This window comes from Ixodes scapularis, unplaced genomic scaffold (genome assembly GCF_016920785.2).
Source record: "Ixodes scapularis isolate PalLabHiFi unplaced genomic scaffold, ASM1692078v2 PGA_scaffold5__190_contigs__length_132052651, whole genome shotgun sequence".
NCBI classification, from domain to species: domain Eukaryota; kingdom Metazoa; phylum Arthropoda; class Arachnida; order Ixodida; family Ixodidae; genus Ixodes; species Ixodes scapularis.
The window spans coordinates 115,352,778-115,368,185 of record NW_024609880.1 but is presented as its reverse complement, the minus strand read 5'-3'; the positions used below and the strand labels follow the sequence as shown (position 1 = coordinate 115,368,185).

The 15,408-nt window shown below is 39.2% G+C and overlaps 1 pseudogene; it reads right to left on the bottom strand.

The window, feature by feature from the left end:
• Window positions 1-4,354: 4,354 nt before the first annotated feature.
• Window positions 4,355-14,955, bottom strand: LOC115323143 (annotated as a pseudogene).
• Between the last annotated feature and the right edge of the window lie 453 nt (window positions 14,956-15,408).

Below are 15,408 nucleotides of genomic sequence, written 5' to 3'. Positions count from 1 at the left end.
CCCGTAGGTCCACGTAATAGCTCCCAAATGGATGTGAAAAAACACTTCCTTAGGCCAAGGTAGGAACTCCCAGATGGACGTGATAGAATAGTCCCATAGGTTCACGTAAAAGCTTTCAGTTGGATGTGGAATAATACTCCCGTGGGTTCACGTAAGAACCTCCCATATGGATGTGAAAGAATACTCCCGTGGGTCTACCTAAGAATACTTTGATATAAGTAAATAAATACTCTCGATGATCCATGTACACACTCCTGTACTTAAGGGAGTTCTGGACTTATCCCTTGCACCCCCCCCCCCCCTCAAAAAAAAAAAAAAAAAGCTCTGACCTGCATGGGAGTAAACTATGAACTTTATTCCGGAGGAGTATATAAAACTCAAATACGGGAATGCGCTATAGGACAAGCGATTTATTCCCATCTGGGTATTTTTATGTTTTTTTTTGTTTAGTGTGCAGTGACCGCTCAATAAAAAGTGATTTCGCCGCCGCCCCCGGGTAGAAAACAATAATACCGCCGTGTGGAACGGTGGCGCCATTTGTTAGATGGGCACAACACTACATAACCCTTTACAGGAGCAATCCGCGGAGAACCACAAACCGATTGCCCTCATGTCAACATTCGCACCCATTGCCTCACTCTCAACACGAGATTTTTAACGGTCGTCTAACTCTCGTAGTCAACCCTACAGCGTCTGGGATTACAAAATTTAAAAAAAAGCTAACGTCCGTCCATCGACTTTTGCGCATATGTGACACATGAAAAAGAAATCAATCAGCCACAGGAAACAGAGGAAAATAAATACATGCATAAAATCTCCAAAAAAAGACACACATAATTGTCGCCGAAAAAGAAAATGGTCGATAACTTTGCCAGCGCGACCGTCAAAATATAACGAACAATAAAGTACGTCAGAGAAAACAAAATAAGAAAAACATACACTCCCAGGCCACCACTTTCCCCTTCCCCTCTCACCGCAGACGGTTGGGTCGTATTGGACTAGACGCTTAATTGAGACGCAAAGCAAACGCGCGCAAAAAAAAAAGACATTTTTTTTTCTTTTTTAATGATTTGATATTATCAGTTTAAGAAAGACGCGTACAGATTGGGACACACAAGCCTGAACATTACCGCTACAAGTGTTTTGTACAAAAGACAGCCATGGCGGCTCACTGCAGGGCAAACGATTAGCGACGCTCTGTCCCAGCTGAACCAGCAGATCCAGGAAAGGACCGCGGGGAGCTGTTGTCAGTTGAAATCTGTCATTCTAGATGCAAAGCTCGTGCATCGCACAGCCAGCATGAAAATATTGATGGCTCGTTATTCCCACCAGCAATGTACCAAAAACAAAGCGTCAGTAGAGCAGAATTATTTATTTATTTATTTATTTATTCGAGTACTATTGGTCCTACACAGGACCAAGATAGGAGTGGATTTGCACAACACAAAAAACACAAAAAATACACGCGCTCAAAATGCATAGTTCAGTAACATGTATGCAACACAACGATAAAATGACAACTCTAGGTACTGCTGTCAGAAACCTCTGAAACGAGGGAACTGAACTCGTCTCGAGTTCCAGCGGTCACGACATTTGCCGGTAGCTCGTTCCATTTTTGCGCTGTTTGCGAAAAGAACGAATACCTAAAACAGTCCTTGGAAAACCTCCGCCCTTCCACATACCGAGCCTGCTTGTTGCGGGTAATACGCGACATGCTCTCATTAATATACTCTTGCTTATTTACTAGGACCAGGTTATTCATTATGTTAAAAAAAAGGTTAAGCCGCTTCTGCTTCCTCCGCAGTTGAAGAAGGGGTTAGAGTTACCCTTTTATAAAGGGGTGACACAGAGTCCAGCCGTTTATAGCAAGAAAAAACAAAATTACTCAGCCGAAGGAAGACAAACGAGCAGCGTGACGCTTGCGACTCTCCGGCCACGACCGTTTCCAGCTATCCGTGAATTGGCGCGAAGACTTAGCATCGTCTGAACTCGTTGCCGTGTATTAGTACGCCTTCACGTCTCCTCTTGACCGAACTACATTGGCCCAGTTAAGAGGGACCAGTCACCTGTTAATATAAATCGACACGCCTGAAGTTTTCTGTCGGACTTTCCTACTGAGAGGGACCAAGGAAACGGTTTCCTTGGTCTCTCTTAATGTGTTGGTTTCGCGTTAGATGTTCCTATTTTATTTTTTTATTTCCCTCTTAAAAAGAACTGTCCCCCTGAAAACATCGATGTCCCCTCTAAAATCAAAGGGACAGTGTTCTTTATGAGAGATCGGTTTTACTGTGGAGGCGCGTTCTATAGGCCTTCGTCGAGCACGGCGCCGTATCTTACGTCGCTGTCCAAGTCCATGTCCGTTGTTGCACCAGGAAATCTAGTATTGGGTGGCGATTTCAACCTTCCAGATGTATCATGGGTAGATCATCGTCCCGTGACTACTCATTTATCGTGTGTCTATTCAGCGTTTCTGGATATTGTAAGTGACTTATTTGTACCAGTTTGTCACCGAACCCACTACAACCGGTGCCAGCTGATTAACTGTCTTGGACTTATTCTTGTGTAATAGGCCGTCAACTGTCCCCTCTCTTTCTGTAATACCAGGCATAAGCGACCACAAAGCAGCTGTAGCCACAATAAAATGCTCAAATGTACCCCGATACTAAGGGCAACCAAAAAAGGTTTACATGTTCGGCGTAGCTGACTATGATGATCTAAGATCTCATGGATTTTTGGCCTAGGTTTCAAGTGCGGGGTGTATCTACCGATGTAAGGGCTTTGTGGAAATTATTTAAGGAAAAGGTAAAAGAACTGCTTGACGTATGCGTAACAGCTAAGATAGTGAGTGCAAAGCGCAAGCAAGATAAGTCTTGGATGAATCCGGAAATTAGACGTTCAATATATAGAAATAAGCGTATTTTCGCGTGGTATAAGAAAACACACGATTCATGTACACGCGATCATCTTAAAGAACTTCAACGAAGGCTTACAACTAAAGTAAAAAATGCAAAGTTTGATTATTTCTTTGCGTTTGGTCATTAGAATAAAGATGTGGTGGGTATCCCTCCACTCGTGATTCACGACGCTCTTGTAACAGACGACAGCCTAAAAGCAACTGCATTCAATGGGTATTTCAGGTCTGTCTTTTCAACTTCAACACCTGCGTCTCCACCGCCAACTATTGACTTAATTATTGATGCTATGGACATATTACCTTTGGTCATAACGGCATACGTAAATTTTTAAGCAATATCAGACTGGGAAAGGCCACCGGACCGGACGGAATCCTCAACATTGTTTTAAAATCATGTGCTGTTATCGTCGCGTCATATCTAATGATAGTATACACCAAATCGTTGCAAAGTGGCTCTCTTCTTGATGACTGGAAAAGCGAAAATGTAGTTCCAATACACAAGAATGGCACAAAAAATAATGTAAGCAACTATAAGCCAATATCACTAACACCATGAGAATATCTATCCGGTTGAATTTTTAAGATAAGTTGCTGAAACACAATCAGATTTCTAAAGTAACTTGTTACTGCCTGAGCACCGAGCACGCGATGGCTTTGATACATCTTTATTTCACACCTATACTCGTTTTCACCTCAAGATCCACAGTTAAAAATAACCGCTCCTCGCGAAGAATAACTAATTTAACCCTTTATGTAGGTACATATTTTAAGATATGTATTTAAGATATATGTAGGTTCATTTTAAATTAGATATGTGTTATCTAATCACGATGTATACCTTCCAAACGCCAAAAGCGCCACTTCCTCCTAAGACCAAATCTTGTAAGAACAACTTCCCGCTGCGTATGAAGAATGCCCAAAACTTCCTTTTTCTTGAGGTGAAAACGAGTACAGTAGAAACGAACATTAAAAACATTCTATTATATATTCGATTAATTTCAAGATTTCTTACAATATTTTTACTTCCAGTTATGAACTTAGGAACACACTGAACAACTTCTTGTTAAAATACAAAACCGAATTAAAGATGTAGTCACTTCAGTATCGCTAAAGTTCGCGCTAAGCACACCAGCTGTTGTGAGGTTGAGCATTAACAAGTTTCATTTGAGTGCTGGCGTAAATACCAATGAACCTTCCAAAGCCGTACAAGCACGAGTGATTGTATTTGTTGTATAATAATGGCAAGGTAGAATATTTGTAGTTTTTGCATCACTCTCACTTTATAAAGACTTGGCGCGATGGGTAGTTTCTTCGACTAATATTTTATTTCAATCTACGCACACGGAACACACAGTGGAAACAATGGCCTATTTTTTCTCTTAATTTTTGTACGCAGACGAAAGTGTCCGACACCAATTGGGAGACGCATAGGCATCCCTATTAAAGACTCAAAGGAGTCTTATCTGCTTGGGTATTTTCGCATATGTTCTTTTCGTATATCATATCGTTTGGATATCCACAGGCGGATATGAAGGCATAGCGGCAAGCGGTGGGAAGGCTTCTAAATAGAGCTTCTTGAAATTTATGCGTTTTTTCTTGCTGTATATCTTCACTTCCTGCTGCAGTTTCTGATTTTTCCTCAGCCTGCCTGTCTTCTACTTTTGATGGAAGGCTCTTTGTGAAATTTTCTGCGCGTTCCAGCACCCCTGGCAACTCTGATTTCCTCAGCCAAAAGTCGCATCCTGGAAAAGAAACAATAAAAATACCAATCATTGCAAACATTTCACTGACATTAATGTAATGGTCCAAACAGGACCCTTAATGGGCAATAAAATAATAAGCAAAAGTAACATAACGGCTCTATTAAGGAGAATGTACAACGTGCGTCAAGGAATGCTGGTGTAATCGCTCCTGCGAAAGGTACGCACCTGACATTACAAAAAAAATTTAATGTTATATTAGTCTCTGCCAGAAGGAATATCTAGAAGCAATAATGCTCAGTACGGATGGCCTTTGAATTATTTAAAAATTATCTTACTATACTCGGCGACAACTTTTCTTGGCAATGCAGTGGAGGGTACGGGCACGTGTTTTCTATCCAATTTTGAGCGCTGGATAAGGCTGTGCGCGGGCTATCGTCAACTTCCTCTGCATTGCCAAGAAAAGTTGTCGCCGTGTATAATGAGTAAATTTCAAACCATAATTTCACTTACAGTTTTTACACATCACCGAAAATAACTAAATTAACGCACTTCACAGAACTGTAAGGCGTGAGCAGCCTTCGAGGGGATTAGAACGGGGTTCGGTATGAATGCGTTTTAAGTTGAGGTTTCGAACCAAAATATTTCTCTGCGGCAGCGATTCTGCACCCCCAAGGCGCACGGCAGGAAGTATGATGCGGGCTGGCTAATGAAACGCTGTGCTGTTCAAATAACATCGCAAGAAGACATCTTGATTCTTAAGTTCACCTCCATCATGTGGAGGCTACGTAGTGAGGCACGGTAATTGAGCTCATTCGCCACTGGGAAAGGGTCAACTGGCGCAGAGATTCGCTTTGGTAGCACATCAAAACTTAAAAGGGCGTAGAAATTTAGTGTGTTTTTCTACTACGTTAAAATGCTGCGCCTGCCTTATATTTTTGTGAAGTGGCTAATGGCTGAATTCGACGATGCCCAGAACGTTTTTAAATGAACTATACATTCGTATTTTTTTAAATGTATAAGTAATCAAAATTACTTATTGATTTAATTAAACTGCGTGTTATTTTTTTTAAATGGTTTATATGGTAGAAATAAGTGACATTAACAAATTCTATCTGACACGTGTGTTGTTCGCGAATTGATTTCCCAAGCGTTTCGTTTAACACCTGTTATATCGCCGCGTGCATGGCCAGGAGGGAAGGCTATTCCATACATCTTGAAGATTCGCGTTTAGTCTTGCCCCAAATGTTTGACACTCGAACATTCTGGATGTTCAAGATTCCGGGGGATAAGGAGACCAGCCATTGCCTTGCCGACGCACTCTCGCGCTAGCCAGGTGTCACGCTGACACCTCTACTTGCTCTTCTTTTTTCTCGACACTCGTTCTTTCTTTTTTTTTTCTGGTACAAGTTTGCCGATTAAACTTTTATTTTCAGTTTTAGAATTGTAGATCCATTTCTATCCGCGACATTATTCCAGTTCGCAAACGTGTTAAAACAAATTCTCTTTAAATGGGTAGTAGGGTGATCTTAGGATGATTTTTATTTTGTTTGATGAGATTTTATTACGCTGCGCTATTCCGCAGAGTTGAAACTACCTGTGCCATACTTGTCCAGTCATGTCTCGTGAAAACAGACCCCTTTATTATGAATACACCATTATATAGACACCACTTTCGTCAAAAGCTGGGGAAATACAATCATTTTTGTCTCGTTATTACGGACAACTCGCTTTACGGACGATGTTTTAGGGGTGTCCATATTAATGAGACATCACTGTATCATAAAGTATATAGCCACATATTGCCGCGTGCAGAACGCTGCTCCGTACATCTACAGGATCTTAATTTACTCTTACTTTAGGTGTCAAAAGTAAGCAGGCCAGAATTGCTTTACGGAATTAATCTCACCCTAGCTCACTCCCGAACATTCTAGGTCGAAAATTCGAGATACAAAGTTTACTGGATAAGTAGCCGAGCGCGGTCTTGCCGAATTATTCAGACACTCCCGACGACTATGCAGTCTTTCGCCAGCGCTGAACTCTGCGTTTCGGCCGACTCGGACGCCCGCGACGCTTTGTACGTATCTCCGTTTTGTTTTTCGTTTATTTTGGGCACAAGTTCTCCCGATTAAACGTTTATTTCCATTCCTTATTCATCGTCTCGTCGCCCTCATCCGTGGCAATATAATATTGTAGATACAATCGGTGTTTCCTGATTCACCTATATAAATCAAAGTCAAAGTTTATTAAGAGAACCTTCGAGGGATACAGTTGTCTGGGGGGCCGCCATACAAGGCATCAACATGCTTGACAAGGAGACAGCCCCCCCCCCCCCTTTCCCTTCACGGCCAGACCATCCAGCATGCCTAGACGAAATGAATGTCTGACAGAAGACAAACTACTTGATCATGACATATCAAACATGAAAACCCATAAGCAGTAAACACATTGAAAATAAAAACCAAGGAAATATATCCAGATTATCCCCCGCGCAGTAACAAAGAACAATGACGCACATTAATTTGTTAAGCCTGCACAAACACGGCAGCAATGGGGCCACACGCCACACTTCTCTTAACTTGTGTTCATCTTGTAACGTAATAGTTTAGCGGTTTGTATATTACTTAAAAAAATACAAATGAGAAATAGGTAGAAACAAATTATCATAGAAAGCACATATAATGATTTAAGCTCATTGTTGTTTTAATATTGTTAATATTGTTCGAGCTTGATAACTATTATTCTCACTAAAGCAGTTATGCGGATATTCTTGGCTGCCAGATGTTTAACCCTGTCATTTTTCCAGATTGACCCGTTCTAAACACTACTTTTGTTTCATGTATATATATATAGTTATAGTTATTCTGCACGTAAACCCAAAAGAAGACCCTGCATGTTCAGAACTTCAGTATTAACGTCTGTCACTTTTGAGTCGACCATTGCGAATAAGGCGAAACAAGTATGTTTATTTCCTCTATACTAATATTCAGTTCAGCCTTCCCTATCACTGGAGGCCTCAGCTCATAGGCCGCCCGAAATATTCCCGGGCCTCTAATGCGTTATTTTGCTGCTCCGGTACACGTTTATAGAAGCAGATCGATGTAATGCCACAACACCAAAAAATATAAATCAATAAACAGCACCTAGCTTCGTCTTGCAGTCATATTAAACAAGAAACTGAGCATAAAGGTGACAGAGCACTTGTGTTTAAAGTTGATTGTGAATGAAGCGTGATTAAGAGCCTGTACCTCAAAGAGGACTTACAATATTTGGGTTTTTAAGAAGTTAAATTTATATTATATTGCAGTACACATTTGCTTATTTTGTTATAGATTGCACCGTCCTTCATAAGAATGTATATAGAGACCATGAGCCTTAATCTTTGTTAGTCACCAGCGTACTCCAAGCGGCACTTTCGACGGAATTGGAGGTGCCTCTACTACCCTATATCTGTCTGCTTGTAAAGTAGAGGTTCGATTGAACACACGATTATGGTGGCATAATCCGGCGTCAAATTTCCGGACAGTGGTTCATTTGCCACCTATGTCTTGCACATGCGTAATGTACGTCGGCGTTGAAATCAAATGCGATTTTTCAGGAAGTAGTACATGGCAGCATTATATCATGTAACGTATCATATAGGAGTGGAAATTTGATGTCCTTGTTAAACAGAAGACATCGCAGGAGGCGCTGCTTTGGGGTATCTCTGTCGGCTGTCATGCAACAAATAAAATTGTTTTGCCTGCTTTAGTGTTAAATCGAGAGTGCTTCTAACTGTTCTCGTGCATTTCACGCCAATCTCATTCAGCACATGCAACCCGCTTATTTAGACACACTCGTAAAGCCTTGAATTGATGATGTCGCGCATTAACTGCCGTACTTCTTCCAGCAAGACTGCTCCTGCAGACAACGCTTTTGTGTCACAAGAGTGGCTGGCTGAAACATCGTAGGACCACATCACAGCTACCATGAGGCCCCAGACTCCCCGGACACGAACCTGCTGAAATATTTATACATTCGGAGCTGTTGAAAAGGAGGTCAACGAGCAGACTCGTGATACGAAAGAGTCAATGAAGGCTATCACTCTGGATGTTATGGCCCACATCAATCAAGAACACTTTGTCAAGTCTTGCAGACGCTTCCTAAGCCTATTGATACTATCATTACTGTTAATGCTGGTTCTTTCACTTCAGCTTTAAGAGCATGGGTTTAGAGAAATGTGTATCATAGTTTTCCCAGATATTTTGGCTTTTATAGGAAGTAAATTAGTTTTTGCGTCCCATAGGTGTGTGTTCTCAGATACCGGTCAAACTTTTATACATCATGGCTTGTATTGGCTTCCGATTACTGGATGTGGCCTATGTTTATTTTATTTTTATTTTACTAAATGTGTAAATACTTTCGCATTAACTATTGAATTAACCGGCTTACCTCCTCTCAGAAGGGGAGATTTTAGGATATTGCACTGTGGCTGATTGAACACCACGTAGAAGTCAAGGTAATTTACTCCTTCGACTGGTTCAGCGGATACAGCTTCACCTCCTTTAGCATCGTTTACGCCCTTCACTGCGTGCGAAGACAACATTACAGCGGACCGCTCTGCATTTTCAGAATGCAGAATTATTGACAGTAGTGGTAGGGAATGAAAACAGAACTTACACATATCCGACAACGGTTTGCTTGAGGAGTTGAATGAATAATCACCATATTCTATATACATGTTGCTTCCCATAGGCTCTGGTTTATCACTTGGAGTGCCTAGTTACAGGGCACAAACAGAGTATATCTGTATCGCTTTTGTATGCAAAAATAGCTTTGACATGTTGAATAATCTAGTTTGGTTAGGAAAAAATAACGGTTATATTCGAAGCTTAAGACAAATACTAACGTGTATGTTCAGATAAATTTGGCTTCCAAACAAACGTAAAGAACGACATGCCTGGATCCATCAAGAAATGAAACCCGTTTTTTTTGGCCTTATACAAAAACTGCGCCTTAAAGAAATCTGAAACTCCGTCAGAATATCAAGCAAGCAGCGGGGTTAGGGAGGGAACGTTCTAAATGTGACATTAGCTGAATCAAGAGATAGAAGGGAAGGTCAAGATTCAACCATAAGCCCACGTCCATCTAAACCTAATTTTGTCAAAGCAAAAAATAGTATTTTGGGTGGTTGTGGTATTTATTTTAGTAAAACAATCTTGTCAGCAAAAAAAAAAAAAACAATATTGCATTTTTTGACAATTTTCTTTACAGAAATAAAATACCACAGCCACCCACAATTTTATTTCTTGTTTTGACGGAATCGGGCTTAGTCGGACGTCGGCTTACTGAGAATTTTTTTTTTTATTGTTGGTTCTATATAAAGTCATGATTCAAAACTTTCGAATCCTATCCCAACCACTAGAGCCATATTCTGACAGTTTAAGCTCTCTGCAAAGCAAAGTTGGTTTATGCCGGTCAGAAAAAAAAAAACGAATTTCATTTTCGCAACAAATCCTGGTACAGTAAATGGCGATTTTTCTAAATTAACAATCAATATGTTGTTTCTCTGAATAAACGAAGTGTTTTCTCTATAGAATATGAGAAATATGTCACACATCAAAAATAAGATCTGAAGCTCGCAGAATGCTGTTTTCTTCCTTCCTTTGCAATAGCCGGAAGTCCTTAGGTGTGGAATGCCGATACAATATCTTTTGGCAAACGTTTCTTTTTTTTATTACGTTTACAAGTTATCGCCAAGCTCTCCCCGATTGAAATGGAAGAGGAACTGCGTAGACGATAATGTCGTCTGGTTAGCATTATGGAACTGCCATGAACGAATTGATGCAATCTGGCTTATGCTGTCTAGCCACTGACACTGAACAAAAATAATAGTGATAGGAATCCCTACTTGATATTGTCACGATTTAATTATTTTGTCCTTATGGACAAAATTAATGTATTGTTAAGGACATTTCAATGTATCAAATGTACAAGGCATTCATCATCAGTGGGAGAATCCGTTCAACACCATAGTCATGGTCCGTTCCGTCAGTACGTTTTGATGCAACAAACTTTTGACAACTGTAACACATTGTGCCAAGAAATAGCGGATTTTATTTTTGCTTCCCCTGGAGTATGTGCACAATCCTATCGGAAAAAATTAGGATTATGCTTTCATAGTATTTTTGTATAAAAATTAGGTTGTTTTATATCTTAAATGTAGTTGCAAAACTCTCGAAACACCCTGAAATACAGCCGCATTCCTAACCAAACCGTCCTCAAAATTATATCTTCCGCGATAGTGTCCTCTGGTTAAAATTAATGAATAGCGTTTTCTAAGAAACATGTATTTTATTTTAATATCAACAAAGTCACCAGTTAAAGAAGCGTGAGCGACTAATAGACTAATAGAGTATGTTCAGAACAAAGCCGTACGTTTTATTCTTAGAGATTATTCCTTTACGTCGAGTGTGACAGCACTAAAAACAAGAGCTGACCTTGTTCCTTTATGTAATAGACGGAAAGTATCACGACTGGCTTTTCTTCATCGCGTGTATTATTACAACACTGACCTTAAAAGTCAACTTTTACTTCCGCCCCATAGGATTTTTCCTCGGCATGATCACCGTCATAAAATTAGGCTACCCTTATGTCGCGCTAAGCATTTTTCAGAGTCGCCCTTGATCTTGGCTATTCATGAATGGAATGACCTCCCTGAAAGTGTGGTTGGTATCTCAGACTGTGCACAGTTTAGGAGTATATGTGAAGAATTATTTAAGTCAGTTTAATTTTATACGCTCTCTGGTGTGTAGCTGTTGTGTATATAGTATGCTGTGTATGTGTGCGCGATCTGTCGCGTGCTGTTTTCAATGTTAGTGTTTTCTTGTTCTGGCAGCGAACTTTTTCTTTTGTCTCTCCCCCCCTCATGTAATGCCTCCGGGCGCTTTGAGGGAACAATAAATGAAATGGAATGAAATGAAATATCTTGCCTTTTGTTTTTCTAGTATGGAAGAATATATCATGACCACGACACGTGAGAATTGGCTAATTATTTTATATAGTATAATTGTTGTCCCTATTATACAGTGAATGTCAAGTTACAGTTAAGAATTCAATAAGTTTTTCTCAACCAAACAGCTGTCATGAATTGGACTGTCTATTTAATCTGTCATCATTCATCGTCTTCCAAAAACAAACATTTTTGCGCCAGAATCCTGTTCGAAAAGAAGATCAGATATTTCAGTGAAACTTTTTTAACATTTGTATCCCTATCAAACATATGCTCATTGCCAATACTTACTTTTGTTCATCAGTCTTGTTAAAATATGTCCTCGTAAAGTTGACAATTTTAATGTCTCATTGTGAAGACTTGCTGTTGCTACGACACAAGTGATATTTGGTTCGTGATTTTTTGAACGAAACATTAGGACAAATGTATCATCTTCTGATTTATTAATAGCCTGAAGGTATAAAAAAATACATTTCTTGTTATCAGAGTACTACATATCGCCTGAGAATGGTGTTTCAGCTTTCATTGTCTATAAATGCATGCGGGAACATTATTACGGAATTACACATCAATATATTCACGTGCTCCCTAAACCTGCCCTACAGCATTTTGTATTTCGCTGCACCATGTAAGGCTTGCTAAATCAACTCAAATGTTATATCTAAATGTTTTTGTGGCAAGAACAGCGGCGTTGGAGCTTGTCTTTACTTTAAACTGATGCGTGCCGTGGGCTATAATTTGATGAGAAAAAGACCAATCGTTTACGCAAACGATGTATGCCCAAAGTAAGAAATACAACAGACATTTATGTTTCTAACGCTTGTTTTAACACCGTCTTGTGTAATAACGCACTGCACAACCACCGTATTGGAACCACAAAATAAAAGAATTATTTTATTAAACTTCAAGTTCTCTTAAAAAAGAAATGACTCCCGGAACACCTTATTTTTTTAATATATATAAACATCTTAATTTCGATAGTAACCTGCATGCTCAAGAGGGTGCAAAACTCGCAGAAATACCCCTGAAACCCAATCTTTCAAATTGCAATCTAGTTCATCTATCGTTGCGTTCTCCGTTTGCCTGCTCCTTTCTTTCTTTCTGTAATAACTGATAAAAATAAATAAAAAGGAGACATTGGCTGCTGCTATAACAGCGCCGGCTACTCTTTTGAGCTTGAGTGTTTAGTGTCCAGTAATAACGCCATTTATGGCAACGTGCCTGCTCATGAAGAAGAAGTTGCTGAGGCCAAGACTAAATGTGTACACTTGGTATGAGAGGATGTCTGATATTGTTTTGGCTTGACCACTTCAAAGGTGTGACTGCACCATAGGCTACTTCTTCGAAGAAGTGGAAACTCTATATACACTTAATCCATATTTGCGAAATTAAATTATATTTTATTAATTTAGATCATTCCTTCATATTTCTAGCAAGAAACGTAGGAGCTTTTTTTTTTATCAAACTGTATTTTAAATACATTCTACCAAATTTTGTTTCTAACACTTTGCCTGTGTCTCTGATAGATTTGCCGAAGAACTGATCAATTACCTTGAACTTACAAACATGTGTATCTGGTAATTTTTTTCTTCCTTTCTACTGTTCACAGTGCATACCGTTAAAATATTAATATTATTGTGTAATGTTGATAACTACTTGTATCTTGTTGTCCTTTGATTCATCTGTATTGCTGACTTCCTCTCTGTGAGTGTTAATTTATTTGAAACTATGATTATTACTGTGACAACTTAGCATACTGGGTCTGGGCCCATAAGCCCATGCAGGCTTTGTCCAGTCCCGCTAATTGAACTTCTTTAATCTTCTCCCCATCGCCAATAAAATTATTATTATTATTATTATTATTATTATTATATCCACCCCCTTGTATAATGCCCTAACGGGCCCTCAAGGAATAATAAATTAATGAATGAATTAAACTCCTTGCGACATGTTTGACTGTTATACACACATTTAGGCTGTATAGTGTATACAATTATTATACGCATTTTTTGTGAGAATGAGCTTCTCAATGGTACTCTAAAAAAAAGCCCGTGCGTCTGCTTTCCCGCACAACGCTCGGAGAGCCAATCACCCCAACTCACGGATGCAGCTCAGCGAATGACAATGCCGAAACATATGCTTAGACCAAAAAACGCCGTCCGAGATGTAACATTAAGCAATGGAAGCGTGATGTTTTGCATTGCTTATTGTCACAACTCAGAATGCGTTTTTTGGTCTAAACATATGTTTCATCAATGTCATTCGCTAAGCTGCCTCCATAAGTTGCGGTGATTGGCTCTCCGAGTGTTGTGCGTGAAAGTTGACGCACAAACTTTTTTTAGAGTGTGTGCGGAATTTAGATGTCTTTCAAATTAATAAATAAGAAAAATATATATGTATATATGTAAATATATATATATGTATATATATTGATGAAAAATATGCAGTGCACAATGTTGCGCGCTGAAAAAACTGCTATATTAACCGCTCGAGCTATTGTCATAACCTCCTTAAAAGGATATTGCAATATCACATCACATACGTAGATAACAGAAAACAATATATGGTATCAACTCTGGGGACGGTACACAAACAAGGGGATGGAGACACCCGGCAGAGAACAATTCCCTGTAGGGTGTAGTAAGTTGGCAAGCAGTAACGAGAGAAACCTTTCCCCAAACCTGAGATACGAAATGTAGCTTCTTACACAAGCACCCCAAACCTTTCTCCCAAAGATTCAGCGCAGTAAAAACTGCATGAATGTACATATATATATATATATATATATATATATATATATATATATATATATATATATATATATATATATATATATATATATATATATATATATTTAAACACTAAACTTAAAGAAATATTTTTTTTTATTTCATAAACTTTAGTGTTGCCACAGAATATTTGAGACTCCTAGCAGCCTCACCAGGGACGACATAATTGAAAAGGGCTTCACCAGACATTCCCTTTCATGAAGGGTTTCATTAAATGCTTTCAAGCATATTGAATAAAACCTTGCCAACAATCACTGAAATATATACATAGCACAAACTCAGGATTGTTAAAAGTAAAAACGCCACGACCTGCAATGTTTGGCAATCGCTATATTATGAGCACTGTGAATTTACATCCAGATATTAAGTCATTTGAAAAATAAGTGTTATCTCCGGTTCCTATATATTTCGTTGACCACGTACTTTCCAGGCGTTTTGGAGAACTCCATATTGAAGATCGTTAAGTTTTGGGTGGTTTTCAGGGTTTTTTATGATCATTTGTGCCTGCCAGGCACAAGTAGTGGCGATGCAAGCGAACAAAGTTGCGTACAGCAGACCCATTGGAACTGCTGCAACTATTATTTGAAGCTTTTCCGGGATCCCTTTCGAACCACTTTTATAGCTGAGTAGGCATACTTAATATTTAATATTAAGTAGGCGTACTCAATATTTATTAATCCTCTCCCAACCTTTCAAAAGTCCTACCTGTGGCACGTTTTTGCTAAGAAACCTTATATATCTTGCTGCTTTTTTTTTTAGCTGCCCATTTCCGCTGCTCATTCTTGCGAAAGCTTGCACGCACTTGTGTTTTTGTTGTTATTTCTGTTTTTTATGGTGACTTAAATGCTGTTTGCAATAAATTGAATGTTGTTGGAAATATAGCCACACCTTCAATATTTGTGCACAGGGTGCTCCACAAAAAAAAAAAAGGCAAAATCGATATTGCAAAAACAACGCGTTGCATAAAAAAAAGGTTTGTGTTGTTTTGGTTTTCTGCCAGGGACCCATTCAGAA